The sequence below is a fragment of the Pseudophryne corroboree genome, unplaced genomic scaffold (assembly GCF_028390025.1).
Source record: "Pseudophryne corroboree isolate aPseCor3 unplaced genomic scaffold, aPseCor3.hap2 scaffold_2735, whole genome shotgun sequence".
In the NCBI taxonomy this organism is placed as follows: Eukaryota; Metazoa; Chordata; class Amphibia; order Anura; family Myobatrachidae; genus Pseudophryne; species Pseudophryne corroboree.
Genome location: NW_026969398.1, coordinates 15,284 through 35,122, shown reverse-complemented (window position 1 = coordinate 35,122; position 19,839 = coordinate 15,284). Strand labels below are relative to the sequence as shown.

The following is a 19,839-nucleotide window of genomic DNA, read 5'->3' as shown; positions in this document are numbered from 1 at the left end:
GTTTAATCACTCAATTGGATTTTTCTGCCAGCATTTTTCTTTTTCTCTGCAACCCACTGCTAAATTGTGCTTCCTAGCTGTTTTTTTTATAAAATCACTTAATCAAATCTAACTCTGATTACATCAGAGAAGGCCAGGTACCCTACACCATAAGAGGGGGTTTGCAATTTTGACTTGTCTACTTAAATATCACCAAAATCTGATTACAAGGTCAATTACGTCCCTGGGTGGGATTGAACCACCAACCTTTTGATTAATAGCTGAACACACTAACCGATTGCGCCACAGAGACACTTTGCAAAAAGTCCATACTGACAAAGATTAATAAGCATTCATCTAGAACGTTTCCTAGAAAAACTTTAAAAAGTCAATAATCTGGAGAGTTTTTGTAAGATGTTTCTTCCAGCAACCAATGAAGAAACACATTGGTACTTTCGCATGATGAGTGAGTGCTTCAGGATCTCTTGCACTTACATGTGCAGCAGAGTACTGCAATGGAAGCATGCTGGGCCCATAACCCAGAGGTAGGCAGATTGAAACTATCCTTTGCTATATGCATTTTTTTTTTGTTCATTAAAGTAATCCAAAACTGGGATTGATATTTTAGCTTTTATTTTTACTTAAAGTACAATAACTTTTACCATTTTAATTTGTTTTAGTGCAAAAGGCATATCAGCAGTCAGCACTAACTGGTGACATGCCATTTGTACAAGTAAGCCATGTGTGACTAATATATAAACATACTTTATTAAATAACACCTCAAACTATCATACCCTGGATTCAAACCTATAACCTGTTGAATTCTAATCAAACACCCTACCCATGGAGCTACTTGATCCTGCATCTTTTCTAACCTCCAAAAACAGATTCAGTTGCATTTTCCAGCGTGTTTTGTTTGCGCCTTTGCAAATGTCTTACATCGACAAACTTATTTAGTACTATTTTGCAAATAGGGTTACATTGTCGCAACATTGTGTTCCCTAATTGCTTGATTTTTTAAATGCAACAATTGATAAAGACACCTGATAATTGCTCTGTGGAGTCTTATTTTGTGTTTTGTGTTTAGTCTTTAGATCTGAATTTGAATGTACTTGTGAACTAACTTAATTTCCTACTTCTAAATTCATTCCTAAATTCACTACTTACATGAATCCTGTAGTTGGGCATTTTGGGACTTCGATTGTGGGCATTGTTTTGTGTCCAGACCAGCAGCAGGTGGTGTGCATTTGCTGGAAAGGCATCGAAGACCTCCGATATGCTGCATCTCCTGATGTGTGTCTCCCTCAAGTGGCTGTCAGCAAATGCCTGCTAGACACCCCATTCCAAGCTGATTGTGACATCATGGAACATGCATCATAGAACAGGCATGCTAAAACATGGGTCTTCAACCTGCGACCCTCCAGCTGCTGTGGAACTACACATCCCAGCATGCCCTGCCTCAGTTTTAGCATACCTTAATAGCAAAACTGTGGCAGGGCATGCTGGGATGTGTAGTTTCACAGCAGCTGGAGGGCCACAGGATGAAGACCCATGTGCTAGAGCCAAGCCGCAGGTACATTGAATGCTAGCAAGCTGAATATTTAAATCCTTTTTGTTCCGCAGCATTCCAATGCGGAAGATTCCATGGAACCAGAGATCCTTCCATTGAGAAGGACATGCTGCCTGGATGACTACACTGTGCAAATTAAATCACGGAGCCAGTTGGCTTGTGGGTGGCTCTGGTGACTGGGTGGTTGGGTGGGTGGTGTGTCGGAAGTGGAGCGCATGCAAATGATTGTGTATCATCCAGCTAGTGAGAGAGAAAACTCATGCAGGAGTGTGCCTGCTTGTCAGTGGGTTATGCACCTTGCCAGACGTTAAATCTACATAGAGCAGCTGGAGGGGACAAGAGCAGGTTTGCAAAATATAGATAGAAGAGCATATATGCTGGCGCATTCTCCATGATTGTGTCAGCTTATGTTTTGGTGCACTGCACTTTCCTCCACTAAGTTTTAGCCATTTTTGTTAAGCTCAAGTGTAGTTGCTTCTCGGCCTTTTGGCTGTGATCTTGTATCGTGGTTGAAGGGTCTGCTGGAGGGAGGGATTGTTTTCTTCATTGGCGAAAGACCAAAGATATTCCAGGATGGAAGGCTTGGGAACACTATCTGTTTTTCAGTTGTGGAAGAGCACAGAGGTCGGATTGGACTACATTCTATAGTAAAGGATATCTTTCTATTTATTGACCCTCCCCTTATATGTGTCTGTGTTACAATAAAGCTTCGGTTTTGTGAATCCCTCACCCTCTTACACTCCACACCCATAGCCTTATTAACTGTTGTATTATTGTATAGTTTAAATGTATAGTGCAGTTCATGATTTATAGTGTAGGCTGGCCTGTGCTGTAGTTCTGGAACTGTACTATACCGTCAGCATTTGTATTGTGTTTTGGCTGTGCTGCAACACTGTACTTATGTGTGTAATGTTTATGTATGTTTTTTAATGTCAATAAAAACTGCTTTTTCAAGCCAATATCTGAAAACAATCAATGTTTATCTTTGATGGCAATAAAAGTGGTATGATATTTGATGCTTTTGAAAGGCAATATCTGATATGTCCCCTATCTGGGAACCATATATTAAATGGCTTTTCAGAAAAGGGAGATGGGAGAAGAGCTTTCAGTACTTGTAGGACCGATGCACATAAAGAAGCAAAAAAACATACATAAACATTACACACATAAGTACCGCGTTGCGGCAATGCCAAAACACAATAGAAATGCTGACGGTATAGTACAGTTCAAGAACTACAGCACAGGCCAGCCTACACTATAAATCATGAACTGCACTATACATTTAAACTGTACAATAATACAACAGTTAATAAGGCTATGGGTGTGGAGTGTAAGAGGGTGAGGGAATCACAAGCCCGAAGCTTTATTGAAAGACTGACACATATAAGGGGAGGATTAATAAATAGAAAGACATCCTTTACTATAGAATGTAGTCCAATCCGGTCTTTCAACTCTTCCACAATTGAAAAACGGATAGTGTTCCCAAGCCTTCCATCCTGGAATATCTTTGGTCTTTCGCCAATGAAGAAAGCAATCCCTCCCTCCAGCAGACCCTTCAACCACAATACAAGATCACAGCCAAAAGGCCGAGAAGCAACTACACTTGAGCTTAACAAAAATGGCTAAAACTTAGTGGAGGAAAGTGCAGTGCACCAAAACATAAGCTGACACAATCATGGAGAATGCGCCAGCATATATGCTCTTCTATCTATATTTTGCAAACCTGCTCTTGTCCCCTCCAGCTGCTCTATGTAGATTTAACGTCTGGCAAGGTGCATAACCCACTGACAAGCAGGCACACTCCTGCATGAGTTTTCACTCTCACTAGCTGGATGATACACAATCATTTGCATGTGCTCCACCTCCGACACACCACCCACCCAACCACCCAGTCACCAGAGCCACCCACAAACCAACTGGCTCCGTGATTTAATTTGCACAGTGTAGTCATCCAGGCAGCATGTCCTTCTCAATGGAAGGATCTCTGGTTCCATGGAATCTTCCGCATTGGAATGCTGCGGAACAAAAAGGATTTAAATATTCAGCTTGCTAGCATTCAATGTACCTGCGGCTTGGCTCTAGCACATGGGTCTTCATCCTGTGGCCCTCCAGCTGCTGTGAAACTACACATCCCAGCATGCCCTGCCACAGTTTTGCTATAAGGTATGCTAAAACTGAGGCAGGGCATGCTGGGATGTGTAGTTCCACAGCAGCTGGAGGGTCGCAGGTTGAAGACCCATGTTTTAGCATGCCTGTTCTATGATGCATGTTCCGTGATGTCACAATCAGCTTGGAATGGGGTGTCTAGCAGGCATTTGCTGACAGCCACTTGAGGGAGACACACATCAGGAGATGCAGCATATCGGAGGTCTTCGATGCCTTTCCAGCAAATGCACACCACCTGCTGCTGGTCTGGACACAAAACAATGCCCACAATCGAAGTCCCAAAATGCCCAACTACAGGATTCATGTAAGTAGTGAATTTAGGAATGAATTTAGAAGTAGGAAATTAAGTTAGTTCACAAGTACATTCAAATTCAGATCTAAAGTCTAGTTAGTCCACACGTCCTGGCAGTCGCCAGCATTTAAAAATGCCTTGATTAGAGGTACGGAATTAAATGTAGATAAGAAGTAGACACAAAATAAGACTCCGCAGAGCAGTTATCAGGTGTTTTTATCAATTGTTGCATTTAAAAAATCAAGCAATTAGGGAACACAATGTTGCAACAATGTAACCCTATTTGCAAAATAGTACTAAATAAGTTTGTCGATGTAAGACATTTGCAAAGGCGCATCCAAAACACGCTGGAAAATGCAACTGAATCTGTTTTTGGAGGCTAGAATAGGAAATGTGCATCGGTCCTACAAGTACTGAAAGCTCTTCTCCCATCTCCCTTTTCTGAAAAGCCATTTAATATATGGTTCCCAGATAGGGGACATATCAGATATTGCCTTTCAAAAGCAGCAAATATCATACCACTTCTATTGCCATCAAAGATAAACATTGATTGTTTTCAGATATTGGATTGAAAAAGCAGTCTTTATTGACATAAAGAAGCAAAAAAACATACATAAACATTACACACATAAGTACTGTGTTGCAGCACAGCCAAAACACAATACAAATGCTGTCGGTATAGTACAGTTCAAGAACTACAGCACAGGTCAGCCTACACTATAAATCATGAACTGCACTATACATTTAAACAATACAATAGTTAATAAGGCTATGGGTGTGGAGTGTAAGAGGGTGACGGAATCACAAGCCCAAAGCTTTATTGAAAGACAGACACATATAAAGGGAGGATTAATAAATACAAAGATACCCTTTACTATAGAATGTAGTCCAATCCGGTCTTTCAACTCTTCCACAACTGAAAAACGGATAGTGTTCCCAAGCCTTCCATCCTGGAATATCTTCAGTCTCTCGCCAATGAAGAAAACAATCCCTCCAGCAGACTCTTCAACCACAATACAATATCACAGCCAAAAGAGCGAGAAGCAACTACACTTGCGTTTAAACAAAATGGCTAAAACTTAGTGGAGGAAAGTGCAGTGCACCAAAACATAAGCTGACACAATCATGGAGAATGCGCCAGCATATATGCTCTTCTGTCTATATTTTCCAAACCTGCTCTTGTCCCCTCCAGTTGCTCCATGTAGATTTGACGTCTGGCAAGGTGCATAACTCACTGACAAGCAGGCACACTCCTACATGAGTTTTCTCTCTCACTAGCTGGATGATACACATTCATTTGCATGTGCTCCACCTCCGACACACCGCCCACCCAACCACCCAGTCACCAGAGCCACCCACAAGCCAACTGGCTCCGTGATTTAATTTGCACAGTGCAGTCATCCAGGCAGCATGTCCTTCTCAATGGAATAATCTCTGGTTCCATGGAATCTTCCGCATTGGAATGCTGCGGAACAAAAAGGATTTAAACATTCAGCTTGCTAGCATTCAATGTACCTGCGGTTTGGTTCTAGCACATGGGTCTTCATCCTGTGGCCCTCCAGCTGCTGTGAAACTACACATCCCAGCATGCCCTGCCACAGTTTTGCTTTTAAGGTATGCTAAAACTGAGGCAGGGCATGCTGGGATATGTAGTTCCACAGCAGCTGGAGGGTCGCAGGTTGAAGACCCATGTTCTAGCATGCCTGTTCTATGATGCATGTTCCGTGATGTCACAATCAGCTTGGAATGGGGTGTCTAGCATGCATTTGCTGACAGCCACTTGAGGCAGACACACATCAGGGGATGCAGCATATCGGAGGTCTTCGATGCCTTTCCAGCAAATGCACACCACCAGCTGCTGGTCTGGACACAAAACAATGCCCACAATTGAAGGCTCAAAATGCCCAACTACAGGATTAATGTAAGTAGTGAATTTAGGAATGAATTTAGAAGTAGGAAATTAAGTTAGTTCACAAGTACATTCAAATTCAGATCTAAAGACTAGGTAGGCCTCACGTCCTGGCAGCACCCAGCATTTAAAAATGCCTTGATTATAGGTAGGGAATTAAATGTAGATAAGAAGTAGACACAAAAGAAGACTCCACAGAGCAATTATCAGGTGTCTTTATCAATTTTTGCATTTAAAAAATCAAGCAATTAGGGAACACAATGTTGCGACAATGTAACCCTATTTGCAAAATAGTACTAAATAAGTTTGTCGATGTAAGACATTTGCAAAGGCGCAAACAAAACACGCTGGAAAATGCAACTGAATCTGTTTTTGGAGGTTAGAATAGATGCAGGATCAAGTAGCTCAATGGGTAGGGTGTTTGATTAGAATTTAACAGGTTATAGGTTTGAATCCTGGGTATGATAGTTTGAGGTGTTATTTAATAAAGTATGTTTATATATTAGTCACACATGGCTTACTTGTACAAATGGCATGTCACCAGTTAGTGCTGACTGCTGATATGCCATTTACACAAACATGCCATGTGTGACTGTATATGCATTTAAGGAGGGCACCCCTGCAATACCACAAACCATTGAGTGTCAAGTATACTAGATATATCTTCATATCTCATGTGCTTTCTCTGAGACCAATCTTGTTATGCCCCTTCCCCACAAGGCATGCGCCTTTTGTCCATATTGCAAAAATGGGGGGGAGGGCATATAATTCTCTGTCACAGGGCACCAAAAAGTCTAGTTATGGCTCTGGTATGCATTATGTAATCTGGCAGACCATCTCTCCAACACTGGCTGGTTGGAATAGAAATCCGGTTATCTATGTGAGCAAATGACCATCAACGATTTACTCTCAAACACTAAAAAATGGACAAAAATGGTCCCCTAAACAAATTGGTTAAATTTTGGGTTTAACCAATTTGTGTAATGACCATTTTTGACCACTTTTCTAGTGTTTGGGAGCAAATGGTTAATTGACATTTGCTCCTATACATTACCAGATTTTCATTCCAACCATCCAGACTGGATAGATAGCCTGACAGATAATTGTGTAGTGTACGCCCAGGATAACTGTTAGTCATGCTTTATTTTATGGCGGCACATAAATGGGTGGACAGATCCAGGGCAAGCACTGCCCACTCATGCATAGTTGTCAACTGATGTGAAGTTCCAGGGGGCAATCTCAGTTATAAAGGGAAGTATCTGGAAATTGTCCCTAGTTAAAAAAAAAAAAAAAAATTTGATCAACTCCATTTATTTAGTATGATATCCCAGGTGATAGGATGCCGGCAGTCAGAACAACATACTTTATTAAATAACACATCTCAAACTACCATACCCAGGATTCAAACCTATAACCTGTTGAATTCTAATCAAACACCCTACCTATTGAGCTATTTGATCCTGCATAAAAATTGTGAACATTATATGAAGCTATTGGTACTTTGCAAAAAAAAAGAATCAGCATTACAACGCAGCAGATCCATGCAGTTTGCAGCCACACACTACATGTATCTGCTCAGCCACAATGCTGATTATTTCTTCACAAAGTACAAGGTGAGCTCCAAACAGAATTCTCTAGCTTAGAATTATACCTTTCTTTGCCAAACCTAGAAGTCGGGCCCCCCACCCTGGGATCCCCCAGAGGGAGGCCTGCACCGTCATGCGGCAGGCTTGTCCGTTTTGGAAGCAGGCTGATGGGCAGCCCAGGATTGCTTCAGTCTGGGCTTGGCAGGTCTGGAAACATGAGCTTGCTTTGGGTATGCCTGACCTTGGGTACGCTTTACCTGGAGGATGAAAGGGCCAAGAAAAGTACTTTTAGCCTTCTGCGTGGTAGGAGTCATACTAGGTAGGCAAGCTGTTTTAGCAGTAGCCAGATCAGCTACAATCTTATTGAGGTCTTCTCCAAAAGGAGATTCAACTGAGGCAGCACAAGGGAACTCTCATCTGGGGACAACAACTGCAGGGAGAACACATATTTTCAGATGAACATGGTAGGGCAGAAGGCTGCCTAATACTGAAGCACCCCCAAACAACAAATCAAATGCAACTTACTTGACAGAGATGTGCCTGAGCAACGGCCCTCCCCAGCCCTATCCCAAATCATACTTATTTTGCATAGGAGATACCATGGTCATGAAGATTGTTCTCCCAGGGTTAGGTTCATTCATTGCATTCTGGGTATGCTGACCCCTGTGATTTCCCCAAATGTGGGAAACTCGACTGCATTATTTGTGGTAGTGGGGGACTGTATTTGTGCTTTCCTCTGGTCAGCTCTGGTAAAATTCAGATTTATTTGTCTCAGATCTTCCTCTAGCCTTGTTCTTCTTTCGAGAGTTCCCTTGTGCTGCCTCAGTTGGATCTCCTTCACTTGACAGGGGGGTGCCCGAGCAGCGACCCTCCCCAGCTCTAGCCCAACTCCTACTTACCTGCCAGGTGAGATACTATGATCATGAAGTTGCTTCTCCCAGGGCAAGGCTCACCCATTGCACTCTGGGTGTGCTGCCCCTGCGATTTCCCCAAATGTGGGAAACTTGACTGCATAATTTGAGTTTTCCCTGGTCGGCTCTCATGTAATTCAGATCTCTTTGTCTCAGGTCTCTCTCCAGCCTAGTTTGCTGTCTGGTTCCACTTCTTTTTTCTTGAGCCCCTCCCTTCTATACCCTTGTGCACTATCCTGACTTCTCCTCCCGTCTGCTTACTTTGTGCCTCCCAATGCACAATGCAAACTACGGGTAGTGCTGCAGGGCCCACACCCTTTTACTTGCTTTACAGAGCAGCTCTGGAGCTGTTACAGTGCCCAGCTGCTGCAAGAAATCAGCTTGAATGCTTCAGGGGCTGGGGAATGGCCAACATGAGCCCCACACCGAAGGAGGGTGGGGGTGCTTAATGCGAACTAGGGGTCATCCAAGCACCACAAAAGGCCTCCATGCCCTGCACGCTCCTTTTCTCTTTTCATATGCAGACAAGGGTTGAAGCCAACTTTGACCCACTGCTTGGATGACATCACCATATTCAAATCCATCTGCTGCAGGCCATCCCCCAGGAATGCTTGCACTAGTTGTTGCATTTGGTTTGTTGTTTGGGGGTGCTTCAGTATTAGGCAGCCTTCTGCCACCCCATGTTCATCTGAAAATATGTGTTCTCCCTGCAGTTGTTGTCCCCAGATGAGAGTTCCCTTGTGCTGCCTCAGTTGAATCTCCTTTACTTGACAGAGATGTGCCTGAGCAGCGGCCCTCCCCAGCCCTATCCCAAATCATACTTATTTTGCATAGGAGATACTATTGTCATGAAGATTGTTTTCCCAGGGTGAGGTTCATTCATTGCATTCTGGGTATGCTGACCCCTGTGATTTCCCCAAATGTGGGAAACTCGACTGCATTATTTGTGGTAGTGGGGGACTGTATTTGTGCTTTCCTCTGGTCAGCTCTGGTAAAATTCAGATTTCTTTGTCTCAGATCTTCCTCTAGCCTTGTTCTTCTTTCGAGAGTTCCCTTGTGCTGCCTCAGTTGGATCTCCTTCACTTGACAGGGGGGTGCCCGAGCAGCGACCCTCCCCAGCTCTAGCCCAACTCCTACTTACCTGCCAGGTGAGATACTATGATCATGAAGTTGCTTCTCCCAGGGCACGGCTCACCCATTGCACTCTGGGTGTGCTGCCCCTGCGATTTCCCCAAATGTGGGAAACTTGACTGCATAATTTGAGTTTTCCCTGGTCGGCTCTCATGTAATTCAGATCTCTTTGTCTCAGGTCTCTCTCCAGCCTAGTTTGCTGTCTGGTTCCACTTCTTTTTTCTTGAGCCCCTCCCTTCTATACCCTTGTGCACTATCCTGACTTCTCCTCCCGTCTGCTTACTTTGTGCCTCCCAATGCACAATGCAAACTACGGGTAGTGCTGCAGGGCCCACACCCTTTTACTTGCTTTACAGAGCAGCTCTGGAGCTGTTACAGTGCCCAGCTGCTGCAAGAAATCAGCTTGAATGCTTCAGGGGCTGGGGAATGGCCAACATGAGCCCCACACCGAAGGAGGGTGGGGGTGCTTAATGCGAACTAGGGGTCATCCAAGCACCACAAAAGGCCTCCATGCCCTGCACGCTCCTTTTCTCTTTTCATATGCAGACAAGGGTTGAAGCCAACTTTGACCCACTGCTTGGATGACATCACCATATTCAAATCCATCTGCTGCAGGCCATCCCCCAGGAATGCTTGCACTAGTTGTTGCATTTGGTTTGTTGTTTGGGGGTGCTTCAGTATTAGGCAGCCTTCTGCCACCCCATGTTCATCTGAAAATATGTGTTCTCCCTGCAGTTGTTGTCCCCAGATGAGAGTTCCCTTGTGCTGCCTCAGTTGAATCTCCTTTACTTGACAGAGATGTGCCTGAGCAGCGGCCCTCCCCAGCCCTATCCCAAATCATACTTATTTTGCATAGGAGATACTATTGTCATGAAGATTGTTTTCCCAGGGTGAGGTTCATTCATTGCATTCTGTGTATGCTGACCCCTGTGATTTCCCCAAATGTGGGAAACTCGACTGCATTATTTGTGGTAGTGGTGGACTGTGTTTGTGCTTTCCTCTGGTCAGCTCTGGTAAAGTCAGATTTCTTTGTCTCAGATCTTCCTCTAGCCTTGTTTTTCTTTTGAGAGTTCCCTTGTGCTGCCTCAGTTGGATCTCCTTCACTTGAAAGGTAGTGCCCGAGCAGCGACCCTCCCCAGCTCTAGCCCAACTCCTACTAACCTGCCAGGTGAGATACTATGATCATGAAGGTGCTTCTCCCAGGGCAAGGCTCACCCATTGCACTCTGGGTGTGCTGCCCCTTGCGATTTCCCCAAATGTGGGAAACTTGACTGCATAATTTGTGTTTCCCCTGGACGGCTCTCGTATAATTCAGATCTCTTTGTCTCAGGTCTCTCTCCAGCCTAGTATGCTGTCTGTTTCCACTTCTCTTTTCTTGAGCCCCTCCCTTCTATAACCTTGTGCACTATCCTGACTTCTCCTCCCGTCTGCTTACTTTGTGCCTTCCAATGCACAATGCAAACTACAGGTAGTGCTGCAGGGCCCACACCCTTTTACTTGCCTTACAGAGCAGCTCTGGAGCTGTTACAGTACCCAGCTGCTGCAAGAAATCAGCTTGAATGCTTCAGGGGCTGGGGCATGGCCAACATGAGCCCCACACCGAAGGAGGGTGGGGGTGTTTAATGCGAACTAGGGGTCATCCAAGCGTCGCAAAAGGCCGCCATGCCCTGCATATCCCTTTTCTCTTTTCATAAGCAGACGAGGGTTGAAGCAAACTTTGACCCACTGCTTGGATGACATCACTTGCTGCCTTTCCAATGAAGCAAGTTTAATTTAGTAATAGGTGAAAAACCATCCCTACAAAGGTGTTAATCAGATACTTGGCTTTGTGGACACTTTTCAGAGAACAAATTAGTTAGCATAAAAATAAAGCCAGAAAATGAAGAGCTGTTTAATCACTCAATTGGATTTTTCTGCAAGCGTATTTCTTTTTCTCTGCAACCCACTGCTAAGTTGTGCTTCCTAGCTGTTCTTTTATAAAATCACTTAATCAAATCTAACTCTGATTACATCAGAGAAGGCCAGGTACCCTACACCATAAGAGGGGGTTTGAAATTTTGACTTGTCTACTTAAAGATCACCAAAATCTGATGACAAGGTCAATAACATCCCTGGGTGGGATTGAACCACCAACCCTTTGGTTAATAACCAAACACACTAACCGATTGCACCACCGAGACACTTTGCAAAAGTACATACTGACAAAGGTTAATAAGCATTCATCTAGAACGTTTCCTAGAAAACTTTAAAAAGTCAATAATCTGGAGAGTTTTTGTAAAATGTTTCTTCCATCAACCAATGAAGAAACGCATTGGTACTTTCCCATGATGAGTGAGTGCTTCAGGATCTCTTGCACTTACATGTGCAGCAGAGTACTGCAATGGAAGCATGCTGGGCCCCTTAACCCAGAGGTAGGCAGATTGAAACTATCCTCTGCTATATGCATTTTTTTTTTTGTTAATTAAAGTAATCCAAAACTGGGATTGATATTTTTGCTCTTTTATTTTTACTTAAAGTACAATAACTTTTACCATTTTAATTTGTTTTAATAGTATATTGACAGTATTGTTTTCTTTCAAAAATCCACTTAATTTTCTTTACCCTATTATTAAAATGGTAATTGACAAAAACAAACTACATTGTCACCAGAAGAGCAATACAAAATGTACAAGTGATATATTAAAATCATCTTTCCAGCTTGAATTTCAATGATGCATTGGGGCAACGATTTTGTGAGAAACATCTTCACCCTTAAATAAAGATTTTCTTAATTCCTTACCTGTGTGCTAATTAGATATCACCTTGTTTTCACATTAAACAGACTTCCACATGAGAAAGCAGCAAGGATGCAGTGGCGTTAATGTTTCCTGGTGTCAACCTGTATTATTTCAGTAGATATTGAAATGAGGATGCATCTTGCTGCCTTTCCAATGAAGCAAGTTTAATTTAGTAATAGGTGAAAAACCATCCCTACAAAGATGTTAATCAGATACTTGGCTTTGTGGACACTTTTCAGAGAACAAATTTGTTAGCATAAAAATAAAGCCAGAAAATGAAGAGCTGTTTAATCACTCAATTTGATTTTTTTGCCAGCATATTTCTTTTTCTCTGCAAACCACTGCTAAATTGTGCTTCCTAGCTGTTTTTATAAAATCACTGAATCAAATCTAACTCTGATTACATCAGAGAAGGCCAGGTACCCTACACCATAACAGGGGTTTTTTAAATTTTGACTTGTCTACTTAAAGATCACCAAAATCTGATAACAAGGTCAATTACATCCCTGGGTGGGATTGAACCACCAACCTTTTGGTTAATAGCTGTACACACTAACTGATTGCGCCACAGCGACACTTTGCAAAAGTACATACTGACAAAGGCTAATAAGCATTCATCTAGAACGTTTCCTAGAAAAACTTTAAATAGTCAATAATCTGGAGAGTTTTTGTAAGATGTTTCTTCCATCAACCAATGAAGAAACACATTGGTACTTTCCCATGATGAGTGAGTGCTTCAGGATCTCTTGCAATTACATGTGCAGCAGAGTACTGTAATGGAAGCATGCTGGGTCCATAGCCCAGAGGTAGGCAGATTGAAACTATCCTCTGCTATATGCGTTTTTTTTTTGTTAATTAAAGTAATCCAAAACTGGGATTGATAATTTTGCTCTTTTATTTTTACTTAAAGTACAATAACTTTTACCATTTTCATTTGTTTTAATAGTATATTGACAGTATTGTTTTCTTTCAAAAATCCACTTAATTTTCTTTACCCGATTATTAAAATGGTAATTGACAAAAACAAACTACATTGTCACCAGAAGAGCAATACAAAATGTACAAGTGATATATTAAAATCATCTTTCCAGCTTGAATTTCAATGATGCATTGGGGCAACGATTTTGTGAGAAACATCTTCACCCTTAAATAAAGATTTTCTTAATTCCTTACCTGTGTGCTAATTAGATATCACCTTGTTTTCACATTAAACAGACTTCCACATGAGAAAGCACAAAGGATGCAGTGGCGTTAATGTTTCCTGGTGTCAACCTGTATTATTTCAGTAGATATTGAAATGAGGATGCATCTTGCTGCCTTTCCAATGAAGCAAGTTTAATTTAGTAATAGGTTAAAAACCATCCCTACAAATGTGTTAATCAGAAACTTGGCTTTGTGGACACTTTTCAGAGAACAAATTTGTTAGCATAAAAATAAAGCCAGAAAATGAAAAGCTGTTTAATCACTCAATTGGATTTTTTTGCCAGCATATTTCTTTTTCTCTGCAACCCACTGCTAAATTGTGCTTCCTAGCTGTTTTTATAAAATCACTGAATCAAATCTAACTCTGATTACATCAGAGAAGGCCAGGTACCCTACACCATAAGAGGGGGTTTGAAATTTTCACTTGTCTACATAAAGATCACCAAAATCTGATAACAAGGTCAATTACGTCCCTGGGTGGGATTGAACCACCAACCTTTTGGTTAATAGCCTTACACAGTAACTGATTGCGCCACAGCAACACTTTGTAAAAGTCCATACTGACAAAGGCTAATAAGCATTCATCTAGAACGATTCCTAGAAACATTTTAAAAAGTCAATAATGTGGAGAGTTTTTGTAAGATGTTTCTTCCATCAACCAATGAAGAAACACATTGGTACTTTCCCATGATGAGTGAGTGCTTCAGGATCTCTTGCACTTACATGTGCAGCAGAGTACTGTAATGGAAGCATGCTGGGTCCATAACCCAGAGGTAGGCAGATTGAAACTATCCTTTGCTATATGCATTTTTTTTTTGTTCATTAAAGTAATCCAAAACTGGGATTGATATTTTAGCTTTTATTTTTACTTAAAGTACAATAACTTTTACCATTTTAATTTGTTTTAGTGCAAATGGCATATCAGCAGTCAGCACTAACTGGTGACATGCCATTTGTACAAGTAAGCCATGTGTGACTAATATATAAACATGCTTTATTAAATAACACCTCAAACTATCATACCCAGGATTCAAACCTATAACCTGTTGAATTCTAATCAAACACCCTACCCATGGAGCTACTTGATCCTGCATCTTTTCTAACCTCCAAAAACAGATTCAGTTGCATTTTCCAGCGTGTTTTGTTTGCGCCTTTGCAAATGTCTTACATCGACAAACTTATTTAGTACTATTTTGCAAATAGGGTTACATTGTCGCAACATTGTGCTCCCTAATTGCTTGATTTTTTAAATGCAACAATTAATAAAGACACCTGATAATTGCTCTGTGGAGTCTTATTTTGTGTTTTGTGTTTAGTCTTTAGATCTGAATTTGAATGTACTTGTGAACTAACTTAATTTCCTACTTCTAAATTCATTCCTAAATTCACTACTTACATGAATCCTGTAGTTGGGCATTTTGGGACTTCGATTGTGGGCATTGTTTTGTGTCCAGACCAGCAGCAGGTGGTGTGCATTTGCTGGAAAGGCATCGAAGACCTCCGATATGCTGCATCTCCTGATGTGTGTCTCCCTCAAGTGGCTGTCAGCAAATGCCTGCTAGACACCCCATTCCAAGCTGATTGTGACATCATGGAACATGCATCATAGAACAGGCATGCTAAAACATGGGTCTTCAACCTGCGACCCTCCAGCTGCTGTGGAACTACACATCCCAGCATGCCCTGCCTCAGTTTTAGCATACCTTAATAGCAAAACTGTGGCAGGGCATGCTGGGATGTGTAGTTTCACAGCAGCTGGAGGGCCACAGGATGAAGACCCATGTGCTAGAGCCAAGCCGCAGGTACATTGAATGCTAGCAAGCTGAATATTTAAATCCTTTTTGTTCCGCAGCATTCCAATGCGGAAGATTCCATGGAACCAGAGATCCTTCCATTGAGAAGGACATGCTGCCTGGATGACTACACTGTGCAAATTAAATCACGGAGCCAGTTGGCTTGTGGGTGGCTCTGGTGACTGGGTGGTTGGGTGGGTGGTGTGTCGGAAGTGGAGCGCATGCAAATGATTGTGTATCATCCAGCTAGTGAGAGAGAAAACTCATGCAGGAGTGTTCCTGCTTGTCAGTGGGTTATGCACCTTGCCAGACGTTAAATCTACATAGAGCAGCTGGAGGGGACAAGAGCAGGTTTGCAAAATATAGATAGAAGAGCATATATGCTGGCGCATTCTCCATGATTGTGTCAGCTTATGTTTTGGTGCACTGCACTTTCCTCCACTAAGTTTTAGCCATTTTTGTTAAGCTCAAGTGTAGTTGCTTCTCGGCCTTTTGGCTGTGATCTTGTATCGTGGTTGAAGGGTCTGCTGGAGGGAGGGATTGTTTTCTTCATTGGCGAAAGACCAAAGATATTCCAGGATGGAAGGCTTGGGAACACTATCTGTTTTTCAGTTGTGGAAGAGCACAGAGGTCGGATTGGACTACATTCTATAGTAAAGGATATCTTTCTATTTATTGACCCTCCCCTTATATGTGTCTGTGTTACAATAAAGCTTCGGTTTTGTGAATCCCTCACCCTCTTACACTCCACACCCATAGCCTTATTAACTGTTGTATTATTGTATACTTTAAATGTATAGTGCAGTTCATGATTTATAGTGTAGACTGGCCTGTGCTGTAGTTCTTGAACTATACTATACCGTCAGCATTTGTATTGTGTTTTGGCTGTGCTGCAACACTGTATTTATGTGTGCAATGTTTATGTATGTTTTTTTTTTATGTCAATAAAGACTGCTTTTTCAAGCCAATATCTGAAAACAATCAATGTTTATCTTTGATGGCAATAAAAGTGGTATGATATTTGATGCTTTTGAAAGGCAATATCTGATATGTCCCCTATCTGGGAACCATATATTAAATGGCTTTTCAGAAAAGGGAGATGGGAGAAGAGCTTTCATTACTTGTAGGACCGATGCACATAAAGAAGCAAAAAAACATACATAAACATTACACACATAAGTACCGCGTTGCGGCACAGCCAAAACACAATAGAAATGCTGATGGTATAGTACAGTTCAAGAACTACAGCACAGGCCAGCCTACACTATAAATCATGAACTGCACTATACATTTAAACTGTACAATAATACAACAGTTAATAAGGCTATGGGTGTGGAGTGTAAGAGGGTGAGGGAATCACAAGCCCGAAGCTTTATTGAAAGACTGACACATATAAGGGGAGGTTTAATAAATAGAAAGACATCCTTTACTATAGAATGTAGTCCAATCCGACCTCTGTGCTCTTCCACAACTGAAAAACAGATAGTGTTCCCAAGCCTTCCATCCTGGAATATCTTTGGTCTTTCGCCAATGAAGAAAGCAATCCCTCCCTCCAGCAGACCCTTCAACCACAATACAAGATCACAGCCAAAAGGCCGAGAAGCAACTACACTTGAGCTTAACAAAAATGGCTAAAACTTAGTGGAGGAAAGTGCAGTGCACCAAAACATAAGCTGACACAATCATGGAGAATGCGCCAGCATATATGCTCTTCTATCTATATTTTGCAAACATGCTCTTGTCCCCTCCAGCTGCTCTATGTAGATTTAACGTCTGGCAAGGTGCATAACCCACTGACAAGCAGGCACACTCCTGCATGAGTTTTCACTCTCACTAGCTGGATGATACACAATCATTTGCATGTGCTCCACCTCCGACACACCACCCACCCAACCACCCAGTCACCAGAGCCACCCACAAACCAACTGGCTCCGTGATTTAATTTGCACAGTGTAGTCATCCAGGCAGCATGTCCTTCTCAATGGAAGGATCTCTGGTTCCATGGAATCTTCCGCATTGGAATGCTGCGGAACAAAAAGGATTTAAATATTCAGCTTGCTAGCATTCAATGTACCTGCGGCTTGGCTCTAGCACATGGGTCTTCATCCTGTGGCCCTCCAGCTGCTGTGAAACTACACATCCCAGCACGCCCTGCCACAGTTTTGCTATAAGGTATGCTAAAACTGAGGCAGGGCATGCTGGGATGTGTAGTTCCACAGCAGCTGGAGGGTCGCAGGTTGAAGACCCATGTTTTAGCATGCCTGTTCTATGATGCATGTTCCGTGATGTCACAATCAGCTTGGAATGAGGTGTCTAGCAGGCATTTGCTGACAGCCACTTGAGGGAGACACACATCAGGAGATGCAGCATATCGGAGGTCTTTGATGCCTTTCCAGCAAATGCACACCACCTGCTGCTGGTCTGGACACAAAACAATGCCCACAGTCGAAGTCCCAAAATGCCCAACTACAGGATTCATGTAAGTAGTGAATTTAGGAATGAATTTAGAAGTAGGAAATTAAGTTAGTTCACAAGTACATTCAAATTCAGATCTAAAGTCTAGGTAGGCCTCACGTCCTGGCAGCCGCCAGCATTTAAAAATGCCTTGATTAGAGGTACGGAATTAAATGTAGATAAGAAGTAGACACAAAATAAGACTCCGCAGAGCAGTTATCAGGTGTTTTTATCAATTGTTGCATTTAAAAAATCAAGCAATTAGGGAACACAATGTTGCAACAATGTAACCCTATTTGCAAAATAGTACTAAATAAGTTTGTCGATGTAAGACATTTGCAAAGGCGCATCCAAAACACGCTGGAAAATGCAACTGAATCTGTTTTTGGAGGCTAGAATAGGAAATGTGCATCGGTCCTACAAGTACTGAAAGCTCTTCTCCCATCTCCCTTTTCTGAAAAGCCATTTAATATATGGTTCCCAGATAGGGGACATATCAGATATTGCCTTTCAAAAGCAGCAAATATCATACCACTTCTATTGCCATCAAAGATAAACATTGATTGTTTTCAGATATTGGATTGAAAAAGCAGTCTTTATTGACATAAAGAAGCAAAAAAACATACATAAACATTACACACATAAGTACTGTGTTGCAGCACAGCCAAAACACAATACAAATGCTGTCGGTATAGTACAGTTCAAGAACTACAGCACAGGTCAGCCTACACTATAAATCATGAACTGCACTATACATTTAAACAATACAATAGTTAATAAGGCTATGGGTGTGGAGTGTAAGAGGGTGACGGAATCACAAGCCCAAAGCTTTATTGAAAGACAGACACATATAAAGGGAGGATTAATAAATACAAAGATACCCTTTACTATAGAATGTAGTCCAATCCGGTCTTTCAACTCTTCCACAACTGAAAAACGGATAGTGTTCCCAAGCCTTCCATCCTGGAATATCTTCAGTCTCTCGCCAATGAAGAAAACAATCCCTCCAGCAGACTCTTCAACCACAATACAATATCACAGCCAAAAGAGCGAGAAGCAACTACACTTGCGTTTAAACAAAATGGCTAAAACTTAGTGGAGGAAAGTGCAGTGCACCAAAACATAAGCTGACACAATCATGGAGAATGCGCCAGCATATATGCTCTTCTGTCTATATTTTCCAAACCTGCTCTTGTCCCCTCCAGTTGCTCCATGTAGATTTGACGTCTGGCAAGGTGCATAACTCACTGACAAGCAGGCACACTCCTGCATGAGTTTTCTCTCTCACTAGCTGGATGATACACATTCATTTGCATGTGCTCCACCTCCGACACACCGCCCACCCAACCACCCAGTCACCAGAGCCACCCACAAGCCAACTGGCTCCGTGATTTAATTTGCACAGTGCAGTCATCCAGGCAGCATGTCCTTCTCAATGGAATAATCTCTGGTTCCATGGAATCTTCCGCATTGGAATGCTGCGGAACAAAAAGGATTTAAACATTCAGCTTGCTAGCATTCAATGTACCTGCGGTTTGGTTCTAGCACATGGGTCTTCATCCTGTGGCCCTCCAGCTGCTGTGAAACTACACATCCCAGCATGCCCTGCCACAGTTTTGCTATTAAGGTATGCTAAAACTGAGGCAGGGCATGCTGGGATATGTAGTTCCACAGCAGCTGGAGGGTCGCAGGTTGAAGACCCATGTTCTAGCATGCCTGTTCTATGATGCATGTTCCGTGATGTCACAATCAGCTTGGAATGGGGTGTCTAGCATGCATTTGCTGACAGCCACTTGAGGCAGACACACATCAGGAGATGCAGCATATCGGAGGTCTTCGATGCCTTTCCAGCAAATGCACACCACCAGCTGCTGGTCTGGACACAAAACAATGCCCACAATTGAAGGCTCAAAATGCCCAACTACAGGATTAATGTAAGTAGTGAATTTAGGAATGAGTTTAGAAGTAGGAAATTAAGTTAGTTCACAAGTACATTCAAATTCAGATCTAAAGACTAGGTAGGCCTCACGTCCTGGCAGCACCCAGCATTTAAAAATGCCTTGATTA

General features: G+C 42.3%; 6 non-coding genes across 6 annotated transcripts; all 6 read left to right on the top strand.

The window, feature by feature from the left end:
* The first annotated feature begins 8,078 nt into the window (after positions 1–8,078).
* LOC135013720 (U1 spliceosomal RNA) lies at positions 8,079–8,242 on the top strand. Its single transcript, XR_010212363.1, has one exon. It is a non-coding gene; the product is annotated as a U1 spliceosomal RNA (small nuclear RNA).
* A 152-nt stretch (positions 8,243–8,394) lies between these two features.
* On the top strand, positions 8,395–8,557 carry LOC135013724 (U1 spliceosomal RNA). Its single transcript, XR_010212367.1, has one exon. It is a non-coding gene; the product is annotated as a U1 spliceosomal RNA (small nuclear RNA).
* A 674-nt stretch (positions 8,558–9,231) lies between these two features.
* LOC135013726 (U1 spliceosomal RNA) lies at positions 9,232–9,395 on the top strand. The gene has a single exon (XR_010212369.1). It is a non-coding gene; the product is annotated as a U1 spliceosomal RNA (small nuclear RNA).
* A 152-nt stretch (positions 9,396–9,547) lies between these two features.
* LOC135013725 (U1 spliceosomal RNA) lies at positions 9,548–9,710 on the top strand. Its single transcript, XR_010212368.1, has one exon. It is a non-coding gene; the product is annotated as a U1 spliceosomal RNA (small nuclear RNA).
* A 674-nt stretch (positions 9,711–10,384) lies between these two features.
* On the top strand, positions 10,385–10,548 carry LOC135013729 (U1 spliceosomal RNA). The gene has a single exon (XR_010212372.1). It is a non-coding gene; the product is annotated as a U1 spliceosomal RNA (small nuclear RNA).
* A 150-nt stretch (positions 10,549–10,698) lies between these two features.
* LOC135013722 (U1 spliceosomal RNA) lies at positions 10,699–10,862 on the top strand. Its single transcript, XR_010212365.1, has one exon. It is a non-coding gene; the product is annotated as a U1 spliceosomal RNA (small nuclear RNA).
* The last annotated feature ends 8,977 nt before the right edge of the window (positions 10,863–19,839 follow it).